The following is a 19129-nucleotide window of genomic DNA, read 5'->3' on the forward strand; positions in this document are numbered from 1 at the left end:
CGGCTCCTGACCTTGAATCCCTTATTGACATTTCCATCAGGGTGGACAACCGCATTCGAGAGCGCAAACGGGAACGTCGTGGGGAGGTCAGACTGCCTGAGCCACAAGTTTCTAGCAGTGCCATTGAATTCCCTCAACTTCCCATGAATTTCGAGGAACCCATGCAGTTGGGAAGGGCCAGACTGTCGCAAGCCGAGAGGGAACGACGCATGAGGGAGAAATGCTGCTTGTACTGTGGAAAGCCAGACCACTTCAGGTCCAACTGTCCCGAGTTGACGGGAAAAGACAACTCTCGTCCAAGAAGAGGGGGACTGGGACGAGAGTAATCACTTTTCCCCTACCAGCAGCTTCTGGGGTTTCACTCGACGTTTTACTGCATTGGGGTAACCAGCATCACAAGCTTCTGGCCTTCCTTGATTCAGGGGCTGCTGGAAATTTTATGGACTTTACTTTGGCCAGACACCTGAGAGTTCAGCCCATCTCTCTTCAAGAACCCCTGACCATAACCGCATTGGATGGGAGACCCCTGGGATCTGGTCAGGTAAGCCAGTGCACTACACCCCTTCATCTCCAAATTGGTTGTCATAATGAGAAGATGCAGTTTTTCTTGATCCATTCACCAGAGTTCCCTTTAATTCTTGGCTTCCCATGGTTATCCCTTCACAATCCTCATATAGATTGGACTGCTAGGGTAGTAACTGCTTGGGGCACTAATTGTGGGATTTCAGGTCTCTCTCTCTGTTATTTTTCCGAGTTTCTGAAGACACCTACTGATTCACGACCAACCACCTTTAAGCTGCCGCCCATTTCTCTCAAGCCACCAGCCCAATCCACAGAGCTACTAACTATTCCCAAGCTTAAACCTGTGGCCTCCAGGTTCCCGGTGCATCCTCCTGAGCTGTCTCGAGTCCCCTCAGAATATGCAGACCTCTGTGAAGTCTTCAGCAAGACCCGCGCAGCCTCTCTGCCACCCCATAGGCCATATGACTGTGCAATAGATCTGCTCTCGGGAACCTGCCCTCCTCGAGGGAGACTTTTTTCCCTTTCTGCCCCAGAAAGGGCTGCCATGGAGGAATATATCAATGATGCTCTTAAGAGCGGATTCATCCGTCCATCCACGTCGCCGGCAGGGGCTGGCTTCTTTTTCGTGGGGAAGAAGGACGGCGGTCTTCGGCCTTGCATTGATTACCGCGGTCTTAATCGCATCACAGTAAAGAACCGCTACCCACTGCCACTGATGACCACGGCCTTCGAACTCTTACAAGGGGCGACCATTTTCACAAAGTTAGACCTTCGAAATGCCTACCACCTTGTTAGGATACGAGAAGGAGATGAGTGGAAGACGGCTTTTAACACTCCAAATGGCCACTATGAGTATCAGGTAATGCCCTTTGGGCTAGTCAATGCTCCAGCCGTTTTTCAGGCACTTATTAATGATGTGGTACGTGATATGCTAAACAAATTTGTATTTGTTTATCTTGATGACATTCTCATCTTCTCTCGTTGTTATCAAGAGCATGTCCAACATGTCCGACTCGTCCTATCTCAACTGCTGAGGAATGGACTATTTGTGAAACTAGAGAAGAGTGAATTTCATGTCCCCACTGTCTCTTTTCTTGGATTCATTGTCTCTAGGGGCAATGTTCAGATGGATCCTGGCAAGGTTCAGGCGGTTCTGAACTGGCCCCAACCAGGCTCCGTCAAAGAGGTCCAACGTTTTCTGGGATTTGCTAATTTTTATAGAAGGTTCATTAGGAACTTCAGTGCCATTGCAGAACCCCTAACCTCTCTTACCAAGAAGACATCAAGCCCCTTTAAATGGACCGAAAGGGCTGATCAGGCATTCGACCGACTCAAGCAGCTCTTCACTTCCGCACCCATTCTGACTTTTCCAGATCCCGAGTTGCCCTTTGTAGTGGAGGTGGATGCTTCGGACGTCGGGGTAGGAGCAGTCCTGTCGCAGAGAGCAAGGGATGACCACAAACTTCATCCTTGTGCTTACTTCTCACGTCGACTTTCCCCAGCCGAGAGGAATTACGACATTGGTAACCGGGAGCTGTTGGCAGTGAAGTTGGCACTTGAAGAGTGGAGACAGTGGCTGGAGGGTGCCAAACACCCATTCCTTATCTGGACGGACCACAGGAACCTCACCTATATCAGGGAGGCCAAGAGATTGAACTCAAGGCAGGCTCGTTGGGCCCTCTTCTTTAACCGCTTTGACTTTACCCTCTCATACCGTCCAGGTTCCAGGAACTCAAAACCCGATGCCCTCTCAAGGCAGTTTGATCCACCAGAAGTGGAGGGCAAATCCGAACCAATCCTACCCAGCTCCAAAGTGGTGGCATCAGTCCAATGGGGAATCGAAACCGCGGTGAAGAGGGCCCAACAACAACATCCTGACCCAGGTAACGGTCCTCCGGATCGCCTTTTTGTGCCTAATGCCATGCGTTCTGATGTGTTACAGTGGGGCCATGCTTCCCTTCCCTCGGGCCATCCTGGGAGCACAAGAACATTGAAACTCATCCAGAGAAGATTTTGGTGGCCCAACATGCAACGAGACGTTCGGGCTTTTGTTGCTGCCTGTGCTGTGTGTGCCCAGAACAAGGAACCCAGAACCCACCCTCATGGCCTACTGCACTCACTACCTATCCCTACACGCCCCTGGTCCCACATATCATTGGACTTTGTTACAGGTCTACCAAGATCTCAAGGTAACACAGTAATTCTGGTGGTGGTAGACCGATTTTCTAAAGCATGTCATCTTATACCATTACCCAAGATTCCCACAGCAGGCCAGACAGCGGACTTATTAATGCAACATGTCTTCAGAATCCATGGTTTCCCCCAAGATATGGTGTCCGACAGGGGATCACAGTTCACCTCCCGTTTCTGGAAGTCTTTCGGACGTCTAATTGGGGCATCCATCAGCCTGTCCTCTGGTTTTCACCCCCAATCAAATGGACAGACTGAGAGGGTCAACCAGGAGATAGAAAAGACTCTCAGATGCCTGGTATCTAACAATCAGACTGCTTGGAGCTCCCATTTGATCTGGGCTGAATTTGCACACAACACTCTACACCATTCATCTTTAGGCATGTCCCCTTTTGAGTGCCAGTTTGGTTTTCCTCCCCCTCTGTTCCCTGAACAGGTTCCTGAGGTCCGTGTACCAGCTGCGGCTCAACTTGTCCAGAGGTGTCGACGGACATGGCGGAGAGCACGAGCAGCCCTGCTAAGAGCCACTCAACAGCAGCAGAGGTATGCAAACCAGCACCGTAGAATTGGACCATCACTTAGACCAGGACAGAGAGTGTGGCTGTCTACTAGGAATCTCCCTCTGCACGTTGAGTCACGGAAACTAGCACCTCGCTTCATCGGGCCCTTCAAAGTCCTCAAAAAGATCAACCCAGTGTCCTACCGTCTTCTTCTACCCAGGTCCATGCGTATTCATCCCACATTTCACATCTCCCGTTTGAAACCTGTTGTCTGTTCTCCTTTGTCCCCAGCCAGGAAACCTCCTCCAGTACCTCGCATCATTGGTGGTCAGCCAGCCTACACAGTACACCAACTGCTGGACTCTCGCCAGGTCCGTGGGAAGACCCAGTATCTTGTGGATTGGGAGGGTTATGGCCCGGAGGAGCGGTCTTGGGTGCCAGCTCGAGATATTCTAGACCCAAATCTCATCAGAGAGTTCCACCGCCATAAACAAAGCAGCTAGGAGAACGTCGGGAGCCGTTCCTGGAGGAGGGGCTCCTGTAAGGCTCCAGCTTGTAATGACTCTCCCTGCCTCTAGTTGGCGCTGACCTGTAATAACTCTCCCAGCCACTAGGTGGTCCCAGCTTCTGTAAAATGCTTCGTTGCCACTCATTAGTATTTGATTTCATCCACCTGTGGGGGTCATTAGCTAGTTTGTGTTGGCCTATTTAAGCATGCCTCTTTCTTTCAGTTGTGTTCAGTCTTGAGCCTACTATGCCTGTATTTTCCTTGCCAAGAAAGCTAAGTCAGTTGTATTTTTGAATTTGCCTTTTGCTCATCTTTTGTTTATTTGATTTATTCTCTGGAAGCTCGGCTTCCTTTTTGTTGTACTTTCAAGACTTGGACTCTTCAGTAAAGATACCTTTTGTTCATTTATCTAAGTCTGCAAGTTATTCTTCTGCCCTTGGGTCCATCTGCTGTTTGTCATCCACAATAGCTCAGTGGTAAAGAAGCAGTTCAGTTGACTTGAAGACCCGAGTTCAATCCCAGCATCAGACACCCATCACAAAAACTAACCCAACAAAACTTCTATGGTAAAACTCTTGGTTTCTTCATAAAGATGCTGGCTGACCAGCTTCAACAGCTCAGTGTTGGGGGTAAACATCATAGCGTCATAGCTGGTCCACTAACCAGACCATCACCAAATCTGCAAGAATCAGTATTATCTAACCTGGAAACTAATGCAGGTATGCCTTTTTTTCTTTCTTTCTTTTTTTTTGTTGACACAATAATATTACATTTCAATCTAAATACACATTAGACTGGATTATGTATTATATTTATTACATTTTTATTTTATTTGACACAGATAAATCTAAATATTAAAAATAAAGAATTTGAACTGTGACAATGGTGTTTTTACATTTTTTTAAGTAAAATGTTCAAGCATCTCCATATCGAGCTGCTCTCCAGGGCTTCCTAAGGTTCACCTATAGATTAAGTATGACGATAAAGCAATTAGGCTTCTTCCTCTTCCTCCTTCTGTCTTTCTATCTGCTCTGAATATGAGCAGCAGAATGGAGAGATAATGAGAGCAGTATAATCCCACAGAGGAGTCTAGTACATCCTCTAATCACAGACTAAATGTTGGTTTTAATTACAGAGAATGGTAGATATCCGAAGAGCACAATGCCACTGACGTTTAAAAAAACGGTAAACGCCAATTATCGTACAGAATCTGTGGTTATTCTATTGGCACATCATACCTACTCAAGAAATGAGCATCACAAGGAACGCTTTTATTCCGATGTGTTCTCATTTCCCAATATTAATAATGGAGACAGGTTGGGACAGAGTAAACCTCCGCTTCGCAATTACTGTAAAAATCCATAATCTAATCAATTTGCAATTCAAAGGGATTGTCTTAATACATATAAAATATGGCTTGTGCTGAATATGTACACAATGATAGGCTGCATAAATGCTATTGTGAAAATGACCAATGAGGGGATTGCAGCTATTGAGGAAACGAGGCAAAAGTTTAACGATTTACATATTTCATCACAAGGCGACGCGAGAGTGTGAAAATGCGGGGAAGAGGATTACAAAACAAGCCAATCCATTAAAGAAATACAAGCAATCTTTTTAGAGCCAATCCCGATTTCTCAAGACTTTGACAACGTAATCCACTATGTCAAATACCCTAAGCACACTCAATGGGCTGGGAAAGAAAGCGTGCACAGATTTTCTGAGTGAGTGTAGACTAAAACCAGGCAGAGGGGAGTGCGCTCTGATACCCGGGACCGGCACGCTCTCTTAGGGCACTGCTGGCCGCCTCGCCTGACTACGAGCCCACCTTGTAATTTGCTAGGGGCGGAGATAAATCTTATCTCAGAGACCTGATTAAGTTTTTAATTTACACTCCAATCAATAGCCCAAGTCTATTGGCAATATGTCTGAAACTCTATTTACCAAAGGATTCACTGCTATCAATTGATCAAGGACCTCACAGCCATAAATTATAGACATATGTTTGTGTGTCAATGTGTGTGTGTGGCGGAATGTGTCCGTGCCGGGGGAATTTTTTCGTTGAAAAGTGAACCGATGGGAAAGTTTAAGCTGGAGCCAACACAAAGTTGCCCCCAACAGAGCTGATCGTCTTACATCTACACACCCTCAAAATCACAAAGACCTAGGGCTCTATCTTTTAACAGCAGCGGCTGGGGGTAGGGTGTGTGCGTTTGGCCACATGTACAAAGATTTGTACAGTGATATATCACGTTTGTTACACCAATCCAAGCATTCAAATGGCCAAATTAAGGCTATTACACTATGCTAGTCGAGAAAAACACACTTCAGCACCTACTCTGGCCTGGTGCCTCCCACTTCCGGTTCTTTTCTGCATGAGAGCTATTATCTGTTTACAATCCTGTGCTTTCCAAACGGAACTCTTCAGGATGAATCCACTCTCGTTGCCCGTATGACGAATTCCTGAGCTCAGTTCGTCCATCTGGCTCAGAGTCAGAGGAAACAGAGGCAGGGATTGTTCAGGCATCGGTTTGCACCACTATGACCATTCAGGAAACGTCCCAATTGCTATTTTAAGCTATTTTGATATTTGTTTAGAACTTCATAGGCTGTGTGTGGTAGAAAAGTCTGGAATAGAGAGAGATTGTGCTCAGGAAATGTGAAGAAAAGATCACAAAATGTAAAAAAGTAAAGGTACCTTCTTTTATAACAGAGGTGAAGGAGTGTGTGTGAACAACGTATGTGATATTTCTCCAGTGTGGTGGGTAGGGAGCCAGTGGGACTCTCTCACTCTGTTTCCCAGGAAAAGAGAGGAAAGAGGGCAAGTCCTTATCGGCATGGAGAAAGTGTCGTCATAGCATTTCTGCTCTGACCCTGCTGACTCGCCGATTCCTTAACATGAGATCATTCTGGACAGCTGACCTCAATATCACTGTGCGGCAGAGCGCCAGCGCCATCCACAAGAGCTTCTCCTCTGTATAACAGCAGATAGTGAACACACTACAGCCCACACCCCCGTCAGCCCAGACACACATTTGAAATACTCCCTTTAAGCTCTGAGAAGGTATAAACTAGAGCTACCATACAATCAAAATGGGAAATGTTGGAAATAGCAGTATACCACTTACTTACTACTATATAATTTTAAAAACAAAGTGAAACTGTATGCAGTATGCAATGATAAACATTTGTAACAGTAGTAGTAACACTTTACAATAGATTGATTTGTTTATAATAGTTAATAGTATGTTATATAATACTTATAAAATAGCAATAATGTAGATTGATAAATGCTGTAAAAAAAACTTTAACTATATGCATTAACTAATGTTAACAAATTAAACTTTATTGTAAAGTGTTAACATTATTTTAAGTGGGTGTAAAATTGTCTAAATTTTATAATTCAAGAGTCAAGAAAGTTGATATCTTCCAGATCCATAATGATACCATCATGGTGACGAGTGGAGCATGTACTTGGTTTGAGAAGGGATATATTTTAAAGGTTCTCTATCGCCATACTTATTCAGCAATTGCTATGCTAGGCTGATGCTATCAAAGCATTGTGTTACCAATTAGCAAGTTAGCATTTACTGAATTAACTCATTAAGGCTAGCCAAGTTTCCACTACTAAACATATTTAAGTTGAGATTACATGATAATTTTAGGTTAAATGTATGAATTGGTTTACAAAATTAAAAAAATCTTACTTAATCTTTGAATTTCATAACTTTAAAAATTTGATCCTACTGATTACCATTTTTTTTTTTAGTTTTGCCAACTTATTTAGGTGTACACATTTGAGTAGTATAGTAATTAGTTTAGAAGTAGGTTGTCTGGATGTCCCTTGATTTTAATACATGTGCATACTAGGTAAAGTATGCATACTTCAGAATACAGCAGTAAAGTAATAGAATAGTATGGTATTATTAGCCTGGTTCTACCAGACTCTCGTACATTTCATTTGTACAGAGAGTCTGGCACCGCTCCATTGACAAGCGTTAACTTCCTTGTAGGCTGGTATTCTATTGAAGTCTAAAACTATTGGATCTGCCCAGAGTCACTCTATCTACCATAACCAATCGCTGACGTTTGGTCGTGACATGTCTTTTCCCGAACCCCGTGGGAGGATGGCCATAAACACAAAACTAAGCAAAGATTGTTCTTGCTCCGGCTTTAACTTCTTGATATTCGACAGCATTGCCACAACGGACCGAATGGCTTCGCTCGCATCTTTCTTATTTTGAACTACAACTCAAAATAACGCACGAGTCGACATCAACGTCATCGTTCTCAGCCACTCCCTCTGTTCGCTGATTGGCCCGGGTAAAAAATTGATCGGAGATAACCAACGTCTAAAGCGCAATCCCAGACGTAGTACTGAAGGAAAATGAAATTGAGCGGAAGTGCGTAGGAGGGCGGAGCCAGGCTATGGTATTATGCCATTTTGAATAAACCCAAGGAATTTTTTTCCACTCTCTTATTTTCTTCCTTCCTTCGTATATTTCAAGAGTGAAATAAATAAATGAAAGGAAACACATGCTGGGTTGTATTAAACAGATGCCACATACAACATTCATCCTCACACTGGCTGGTGTGTACATTTCAAACTATACACACGACAGGCAACAGAATACACGCACACCTACCAAACGTTTTTTGATGGTGAGTGACCGGAAATGGAGGGAGCGAGTAGAATAAGGCACTGATAAATTATTTGGGGAGGAATTTTAAGTGCTATTTTGTCACGAGGTGAGCCTCACTCTGGTGGACTCTAGCATAAACATGTGTCAGGACTGCATGTAATTACAGAAGAAAAACTTCCTCTTGTACTACGTCCATGAAAAAAAAAACTCACAGACTGAAGTATCTGTGTGTGTTTTATAGCCCCCAAACCTGCTAGACATATTTTAAAGAAGAACAAAAACAAAACACACATTTTGGCACCAACTGCCATACAATCCTGTTAACCAAGTGTTAATAAACTGGTAACATGTAATCAGAGCAGTCACATGAATGGCATGCAATGTGAAGAATGGACAAAATCTGGTTTACAGAATAGTCAGGACATGAGTGTGTGCTTGAGTAAACAAGGAACGATTTATGCTCTGAAAATTGTGTAGCACTTCCACAAAATGCCTGTCAAAGATCTACAATCGTGTACGCTACAATCCCACAGTCCCTGATTATGTCCAGATTTGTTTTGATAGAGTCAGTCACTGTAGTTTCTAAAAAGAGGACCATACTGGGGCTCATTTTCCACACTAACCCTCATGTTTCACAGAGCTGCTATAATTAGCCAACTTTGTTCCTCGCTGCATGTCCAAATGATATTTACATATACAAATCCCATTTGGCTGCAGAGAGACCATTCCAGCAAAACCAGCTAGCAGAGTTTGCTCGAAATTACTAAACAAACAGGATGAATATGTGTCCTGTCCAATGCATACCCCACAGATAATGAAAAAATATGGGTGGTTTGAATGTGGTCACATTGTGTTTTGACTGAAAACGAAGCACTCAGCACAAAAGGCATATTACAGTCATCCTGTCAAGTTCTTCAGAGTGTTTCGGGGGTCAGTGGAAGCTCTTTAGCTTGGGCAGGTCAGGGCTTGAGGTCTGAATGCATTATAAAAAACATTCCAGAGCTCTCAGCAGACAGCCACTGTTGGAAGCAAACACCCTCAGACGCTGCATAACCCTCAAACTTCTCCTCAAGCACTGCCAAGTCTCTCTCGCTTTCACTTCCTCTTCTGTCCTGCAGATTACTCAAGCAGTTAAGCATCGCATGATGTCATAACACTGTCTGATCGGTGGATGTCATGATGAAAAAAGGTGAAAAGTTTCTGTCCTCTTGTTGTAAAGTTTATTAGTAGACACATCTGATATTAAACAGAGCGATATCAATGTGAATGGGATTTCCTGAGTGCTTAACATGCTTTTTTACCTCTGTGTTCTGAAGCCTGCCTCATTAGGGGCCATCTTGATTAGCTGCGGAAGGCTTTGTTGAAGAGCTATTTGTTCGTTCACTAAGAGTGAATGAGAAAATGAAAAAAAGAGAGAGGGAGAACGAGGCAGGTTCGCAGGTTTCAGTTGAGGCCTCGCCCTTGCTCTGCCACGATTGTAAACTTTTTCTGTTGATATGCAAAGCAGTGCAGATCATTTGGGTCCCCATGGCAACAGCGCCCCTGCTTTGCACAAATGTAATGATTAATCGCGCCTTTGATAACAATGGCCGGCACCGCTGTTTCAACATAAATGCTGTGAGGAAGACAGTGTGTGACTGCAGGGGGATCCATACACAGACCTACACGCACACCCACTCCCCTGCTGTCGACCATTCGCTGAATGCAAGGGGTGTGTGGCCATGTGCGACCACGTGCTAGCTCACACTACTTTACAAATCAGAAAACTAGTCTTGACTGCAAGTTTGGTTCTCTTATATGCTCTCTCGTGAGACAGACAGACAGACAGACAGACAGACAGAAAGACAGACAGACAGACAGACAGACAGACAGACAGACAGACAGACAGACAGACAGATAGATAGATAGATAGATAGATAGATAGATAGATAGATAGATAGATAGATAGATAGATAGATAGATAGATAGATAGATAGATAGATAGATAGATAGATAGATAGATAGATAGATAGATAGATAAAGCCTTTGTGAGTATGTGTTCGTACATGCCAATGTTGCGGCTTGCGAGTCAATGCAGGAATGTGGCCAGAGTTTTGGTCTCTGAAACTGTAATTCAATCAGCACCACTTGGCTTTGACGCAGATTCACTTTGTCAGTTGCGCTTTACCATTAATTTATCATTTTGAAAACAGATACAATCAAAACAATCATTTCTCTCTCCTCTGATACCTGTCAGAGAGGGATGGGTGCAAATCTAATAACTACATTTTATTGGCTGACACCACAGCTTTACTCCTACACGTGGACAGGCTCCACCTAGACTCGTGAAGTGGGTTAAACATGAGGGACGAATCCTCTAGTTGCTACCAGCCAGATGAATATCAACCACAGGCCTGGCAGAAGGGTTTACCCGCCCCCCCAGACCCCCACACCCCACCCCACCCCACCCCACCCCACCCAAAGCCGAATATACATACTACTGAGGGAAAGTCAACAGTGTGTTATGTCTAGTGTCCAGATGGTCAGACGAGGTATAGAAACATGGCCTCTGAAAGGGGCCGGACTGGGAGCTTGGCCATGCAGCACAGGGTTAATGGTGCCGTGAAGAGAAACAATGATTTCACAGAGAGTGCGAGTATGAGGGGGGCTCCTCATGCAGATCAGGGACCAACAATAAGGTTGTTGTTTTTTTGGCCTGGTCAAGCTAGTAGTTCAGATTGGCCATACTAATTATACAAATTTAAAGTTTAATCAATTATAAAACTACTAATTTGTTTTTCTAAATGTCAGCCAGTTCTTACCAATGCTACTAACAATAACAGAATTTATTCTCGAAATTTCAACATAACTATCCAATGCATGTAAGCCAGCTAGATAACGTCACCTTGGTGACAAGTATTAACAAGCATAATCCGTAACAACATTACGTAACATCACGGAAACCAAAATGTTTACGTTTTCAAGCATTAAAGCGTAGTGATGTTGTGACCTGCAAGGGCAAGTGACAGTTCCGTCAACTGGTCCAAACTCATTCTCACACTGGCCGCAGACCAGCGGGCCACCTTATTGTTGAGCCCTGCAGATGTTGCCAGGCCCTGGCGGGTCACACAATCACACAGACATTTGCATTCCTGATACAGGGAATTGGGATTAAGGGCCCTGAATGCCTTTCTCAATTCTGACAGAGTCTGAACACACAAGACAGAGAGAAAAAAAGCAGGACGACATGGGGAGAAAAGGCTACAGAGAAAGAGAGAGAAAGGACAATGAAAAGAAAAGCACCTTGAGAAAATATTTTTTAAAAAAATTTAAAAGTAGGCGAGAGAAAGGAATGCAGAAGCGAAAAAAAGACAATTTGAAAGAGGGAGAGAGGGGAATATAAAGAAAATGTATTTAACCAATAACAAAAAAACAGCTATTGTGAAGATCTTTAACGGTGGGTTAAAATGTATGAATGTAATTGCATTGATCATAAAATACTAACGCATTTACTTTGAATGAAGAAAGGCACGCTTTAAGAAAAGTTTGTTTTTATATGATAAAACTAGGCATATTTTGGACGCTTTCTTGTTGTCAAACATTATTGGATCTTGATCACGGCTAATATAATGAAGTACATCTGATACTCTTTTAGGGCATATGTGTAAACTTGAGGGGAACGGGGAACTTACTTCATACATTTACTAAAAATTACTTTGGGACTTATGGTTATAAAATAACCATAAAAAATGTCTCAGAAAAGTGAAGCATCATTTGTTTGGATGCCTCTGTGTTTGAAATTATAAATTTGAAGAGTGCATTGACTGTTCGAATATTTTTTGGGCCACTGTATGTGTATGTGACAGTTGTTTGGCAGAATGAGAGGAGATAGAGGCCCTTGTCGAGGGCAGAGGTCTAGAAGAACTTGTTTTATCCTCTGAGTGAGAGACAGTACTGACCAGCTGTGTTCAGTGAAGAACCATGGCTTATACAAACATACACAACCTTTGATCAAACCACCGTGGCCCAGCCAAACATGCCCCTCACTAGACACTGAGCATACAAACAGTCACATATCTAGTTATGTGTTTAAGTGTATGTACGTGTATGGAAGTTGAGCTTGGCACAGTGAAAAGGCAACATGGTGGTGAAACTGAAGAGGCAGTGTAAATAAAGAAAAAAAAGACAGTACAAAATCTTTCTCTTTCACTTTGTCTGTCTTCTATGCTAATTATTAGCATGCATGGCTGCAGTACACAGTAATGGGCTCTGTTCCAAAACCTACTGAGCTAGATAGGAGAGCCTTCGCAAACAAGGGCCTTGGAGCCAAAAAGGTTGAGTATATCATTGACATTTCTCTCGACAGTCAACAATCTTGATGCTGTTTTAAAATTTGGATGAAACAAGTATCATAGAAGGCAGCATAATGTTGCTGCCTAACTTTCTGGATCAGCATTGGCAGTGAGCCTATGATTGATCCCTTTGAATGTTGTCTAGATAGGAAGCTCACTAACTAGTGGAACAGAGCTATAGTGTCTCACCTAAGCCCAAATTAAGGATAACTAAAGAGGCACAACAACTAATTAGATTTAACTGCAGGAGAAACAAGTATTGAGGGATGAGCTAGTCTAAGAAAGAGCTGAAAAGCAGAACAGAGCAAAGCTTATCCAGTTGATTTATATCCACCGAGGTCAAACCCAAATTCAGGGATCTGGATAGTCTCAAACACTGTCAAAATTCATTTCCTCCACCTCAAAACATTTCTGCTCAAAATGGAGGTATCGCCTGCCCTCTTGTCTCTTTTGGAGAGTTGCCTGCTTCTGCCATAATTCCATCAGAGCTAATTGCTTCCAACACTGTTGTCATTTCTGCAAGAGAGGGAGACTTTTCAATCAACAAAAGCCTGTTCGTACTTAAGCGTGGCTGATATGAGATCTGCTGTTGTGAGAAACATTTTTAGCAGCACAATCTAATCTGTATGACATGATAAATTAAAATTCAATGTTTTGGCTTTTAAATGGTGAAATATTGTGTTGTTTCATATCTGGCTCATTCTTGGCCTCTGATGCTTGTGAATGGACTGTAAGTAAGTAAGTGTGGCTCTGTTCTCTGGCAGCACTACAGGGATACTGTAGAGTCAAATTTATACCGCCCCTGTCCGCAGTCAATGCAATCCACTGACTCCGAAAGTTAATATTTCCCTCTCTTCCACTCATAAATTTGCAAGTGATTAAAAAAGCTGACCTAAATGCATGTTTGAGCACCACAAGTAATTAGTTAGAGTATCCTTAGTAGGAGGGCATGTGTTAAGAGGTTTTATACCCCCTTTTGGAAAATCCAGCTAATACCAGCTTCAGATGGTAACTAGATTTATATGTTCATACAGGCAGTGCAATACAACAACTGTAAATGTGTTCTATTCAATGAGAAACGGCAATTTGAGCTGACATCTGTGACAAAGTTCGACAAAGTTCAACTTTATGCAAATGCAACTACCGATGACTACTAGCAACAGTAACTTGGTGACCTGTTAAGGCCCCGATATACTTATATAGCGAAATTGAAGAACGAACTGGAGGGATGTCATTTCGAACAAAATCAGGCCAAAACTAGGCCAAATTTGTTTGGAGTTTGTTTAGGGACTTCTGGAAAGTTTGCTCTGACTGGTAAAAAACTCCGACCTACTATTGTATTCTGCTGTATGCTGCCCTGTCTACATAATTCTCCTTTACTGTACTGTTACTCTCATCTACCTACTGTTGTTTTGTTTGTTATCATTGTCCATTGCCATTATTGTTGCTTGTTCAATTTTAAAGTGTCCTTAAGCCCTGGAAAGGCGCTATATAAATAAAACGTATTATTATTATTATTGGTCTGTGGAGAGTACGTAATAGCTAGGTGCACTCTAGCGCTCTTCTCCAGTTCTTTTTCTCTATTTAGTCCATCGAGGTCAGACTTTTTTTTGACATCAAGGTCAGATATCCATGTGTGAAAGCAATCGCTACAATCAGATGCTTTCTTAACTACGGTTTTCTAAATCAGTAATTTAGATTAATTAATTTCTTTAATTTTTGTTGCGTTTATTATGTTATTAACATATTCATTTAAATTCCACTCTCAGCAGGATGGCCGGCATCAGGATGTTTGCTAACAATATATCGCTGCACACATATTTCAAACTTCTTTTTACCCCAAAGCAAAGAAAGAAAAAGAACTTCGCCGGGAGTTTATCTGAGATTTTAGTGGCAAGACAATTTTATTGGTTTCTAGCAGGTTGAACTTGTTCTAAATAGTTGATCAGCTGAGATCCCAGGTAGTGGACCCATTTCAGCCTTGTAGATCATATAGATCAATCTAGTTATAGTTGATAGACCACTGTAGGCAAACAACAAACCAGCTACCATATTCCAAAATCTAACCTGACCTTAAACTGATACACTGCCCAGATAGAGAACAAGAACTGAGGAACACAAGCTGCCCTGCGATTCTCATGTACACCAAGTCCTGGAGTCAGTTCCATGTAGAAAGGAGATGCCCCTGCAAACAGACCCCCCTTGACGTTGAGGAGGAGTGTCAATGAGGGGCTAATAAAGAAAGACAATGAGTAAACAACTAGGGCAAGTCTACCCCAGCTTGTAGGACCTCCCTTCCTCTCTCTGGGCTGGCACACACTCAATGGGATCTGCTGTAATTAGTCTCACCAATGCTTGTTTAGCATTTGCATATAAATGCTCTTGCTGGCAAGTGCTTAACACACCATCACAAACCATGCCCAAAACAGACTGTGACCACACCTCCACACCCTCCAGGAGAGGGAAAAGGGTCCCAGGGGGCCTTCCGCAGACACAAGCCCCCTCTGCGTCTCTCCTAACCCCGTACCCGTTGCCTTCAACAGGTTGGCACCCATCTGCTAGCAGCGAGGGGCCACGGCTTGGCCTGCTCTCAGTTCCTGTTTCAAAGGAGATTGTGAAAGATGGCAGCCAGGCTTCCTGTTTCTCTGCTTATGTCATGAGAGCGTTTCGACCCTATGAAATGAGCCCTGAAAAAAACAGGCAGGCGCACACATAGTGTTCTCAGGAAGTTTTAATACGTTTCTTTTTTTTTTTTTTTTTCAGGCAGCTCAGACCGTGATAGTATGAGCTCCCGGCCCCACAGATGGAGTTGAGAAATAAAAATAACACAAGACCTCTTTCCCTGTAACTGCTCCGTGATCACCTCATCTAGCCTTGGGATGGCTGCTATTGTTCTCTTTCTGTACAACATGCAACAATTCTTTCCTTTCCATGAGCCTCCCCCCTTCTCCCTCTCTCTCTTTCAGTTTCCTCTGCGTCTCTAGCAGTTGTTATGACAGATCGATTCATAAAAACGGAGTGGAGGAAGGAAGTGATGAAACGAGTGTCTGTGCACCCTCCACCCCTCCGTCCCATCCACTGTAAACACAATGGAAGTCACCAACGGGAGATACCCACACCAGAACGGAGATAAGCTACAAAACACTCAGAAAAACACACACAGCTGGCCCTCGCAGCAGCGACTGCTAGCAGTCCTTCTCCCTGCCTAAAACTAACACTCATTGGACTCTGATAAATTGTATTGCTCTTTCAGAGCTTGGGATATTCTCTGTGGAGTTTTCAGTTATTCTTTATTTAAGTAGCAACTTTTTTTCAGACGATTCTTCACAAATTCCTAAGGAAAAATATAGACAAGTTATAGTCAATTGTTGACAAAGTTAGAACAAAGCTATGCAATTAGTGAATAGCATTGCTCAAGCAATTTGTTCTGGGATCAAAATGTTTGAGTTCATGGTGAAATCTTTGGCTTTAATTGCAGACGGTGGTATCTTGGCACAGTGTGTGACATTGTTGAGATCTTTTCTGAAATTCTAGATCATTCTTTTTCTCAGGAGGAACATCTGAGGATCACGAAACTTAAGAAAAAAATTTGATCTCCACTTAATCTGGATCTGAGAAACAACTGAGTTATTAAATAGACCTCATTAACATTTCTTCTTTTCTATGAGAGGAAGCCAATCTTGAATTTAGCAGACAGATATTTTTACATGCAACATGACTCAGTTATACTGTATGTGATTTGGACTTCTGACAAATTCTGACGCTGTGTCACACGAGTGTCATTTTCCCAGACAGCACGTCTGTCATTACCAGCTTGAGACATTAATATTTACGTACCACTAAACAAATTAGCTTTTGATGTGTATTTCCAGCAACCGCAAGCCATCGCGATCCTCAACTTGTGTCATCCAGTCTACCTTTAAACAGCCATCAGGTTAAACTACAGTGAGAGAAACAAGAGGGGAAAATGTAATATCGCTTATGTGTATAGTTACAAACTCGTCACAAAGCACAGAAAAAAAGGGACAGAATAAAAAGGAACAAAAGACTGGCACTTGACAAAGTAACTGATCCATAAATGTTTCATGTGAGCGCCAAGCCTGTCTTTCACCTCTGCATGACCCCCCTACACTCCTCTCTCTTTCTCTCTCCCACTCTCTCGCTTATTTGCTGTCCGGTTAGTTCACTCAGCTTTAGAGAGAGAGAAAAATACTAAGATAAAACAGATCAACTACAAAAATGAGGTATTCTTTAAATTAGGTGAGAAACAGCTGAAAGATAAGTCTCCATGAGACCAAAACACGTGTATAAAATGTGACTAGGTAGAAAAGTGTGTGTTTTTTTCTCCAGGGAAATAGCAAGTCATTACATCTAAAAATTAGAAAGAGAGTATTTTAGCATTAGTTGAGGTACTCATTTGTTTTTTAATTACATGCACAGATGAATTGTTCACAATAATACAAGGAATGTGCATTAAAACACAAAATATAGTTGTCAATTATGTTGACTTTAAAAATTGAATACAGCTGATAGTGGATGTGTGTCACAAAAGGTCGGCCTCTGGCTGACACATGACAGAACGGCAGACAGCATGTGTGACGTCACGGTGTGGGGGTCACCGATCTATTGTGGCTGTCTGGCCTTGAGGAATCCCCAGTGACACGATCACACCCCAAACCCACTCATCCAGTCACCCAAATTTGAATCAGGGTGAGGTGTGGCTTGAATATGGTATAACCTAAGGACGCAAGGTCGATTCAACGGAAACAACAGAAGGGTCTCAAGTCTCGTTCCACACATTGTCGCCTGCTGTCCTTGGTGTGTTTTTTACATGTGTGTCCCACAGTCACACAGCTCCTTTGATTAAATCAATTTAACTTAAGATTCTTAAAATGCACAAAAGGAATAAAACAAGTGTTTAGCAGTGCAGATACAGGTATTGGTGTGTTTGTGTGTGTGTGTACGTACATGTAGGTAACGGACGAGTAACCAGACGCCCCGTCCTCAGAGGGACGGACAGCAATAGTACGACTTCACTCAGGCCTGATTTAATTGTGGTCCTATGTAACACTTAATAGAGAGCACAGTGCACCTGGCAAAAACAAGTTACACCCAAGAGGGGGTGGAGGGGTGTCCAACAGTACCAATTAAACACCTCAGCCAATGAGCTGACCTCTCACAGGACTCCTCGTGCCAATAAACCAATCACACTGCACCTCTCATGTCTCATTAAATACCTATGTGATAGGAAGGCGACAAGGAGAGACAGCATTTTTTCCTCCCAACATTTAATTATAATGTCTGGGAGGAAAAGAATTCTGCCAAGTAAACAATCATCATTACTATTGAAAACAACACTACTTATTCTAAACGCCAAGACACAGACACTGATATTTGTGCACTGCTGTCATATTTTTCTTTAATTAAAAAAAAAAAACCTTATACAGCTTATTTACAACTTGTAAATAAGCTTCTAAAATAATGCAAAAGAACTAAATTAAAAGCCTGAACAAAATACCATTTACATATAACAGTGCTTCTTAGAATCATTTAACAATATTACATTGTCAGTGTGAGACTGGTTCCATAAATGATGTGTTATATAAAGTAAAGCAGAACTGAATCCTAAATTTATTTCCTCATAAGAAATATTTGAAATGGCACCAAAATGGCTGCCATCAGAGACGAATGTGATCTGTCTGTTCACTCTACCAGACACTGGCCTTGATCCCCTCTCTCTCTCTCTCTCTCTCTCTCTCTCTCTCTCTCTCTCTCTCTCACACACACACACACACACACATTTAACACAGGCACACAATCACAGTATCATTTAAAAAAAAAGTAAATATAAAACATGTCAAACAACTAGGATTACTAGTTTACAGGATTACTTTTGATGCATAAATTTAAAAAAAATCATAAATGCACTGTTTTAAACTGAGTTATATTTCAATTACTTACATTTAATTATTTAGCAATTATAAGTGAGATAATATAAATACAAACAATAAAAGCCCTCTTAATTACAGCATATTGTTCAGTGTCCTTATAAATAATATCTTTGTTCTATTATTAATAATTTTGTGTATGTGCGTTACATTTAATTATTGCAAAAAATAATTGCATACAAAATATATAACAAACTGATTTTTAAAAAAGTGTTGAATAAAAAATAAATATATAGGCCTACTAATATTAGGTTAATGTCCAATCACTGACAGTTTATGAATTTGATGATGCAGTGTATATTTTAAGAATAAAAATTAAAATGAAACAAATGTTTCTCTTTTCCAGTTTTTCAAAATAAGAAAAAATATGTGTACAAAATATATGACAATGGAAACATATGTATCATTTATGGTATCAAACCGAGCGCGCGCGTGCGTGTGTGTGTGTGTGTGTGTGTGTGTGTGTGTGTGTGGTCAAAGCCCAGAG

General features: G+C 42.1%; 1 protein-coding gene across 5 annotated transcripts in view; it reads right to left on the bottom strand.

Annotated features, from left to right (window-relative positions):
- zfhx3b (zinc finger homeobox 3b) overlaps positions 1 to 19129 on the bottom strand; it is a 240994-nt gene that overhangs the window by 127037 nt on the left and 94828 nt on the right. The gene's annotated exons all lie outside the window — the stretch shown is intronic.

The sequence above is a fragment of the Siphateles boraxobius genome, unplaced genomic scaffold, assembly GCF_051911475.1.
Source record: "Siphateles boraxobius isolate OS27281-9 unplaced genomic scaffold, OSU_SipBor_1 48, whole genome shotgun sequence".
In the NCBI taxonomy this organism is placed as follows: Eukaryota; Metazoa; Chordata; class Actinopteri; order Cypriniformes; family Leuciscidae; genus Siphateles; species Siphateles boraxobius.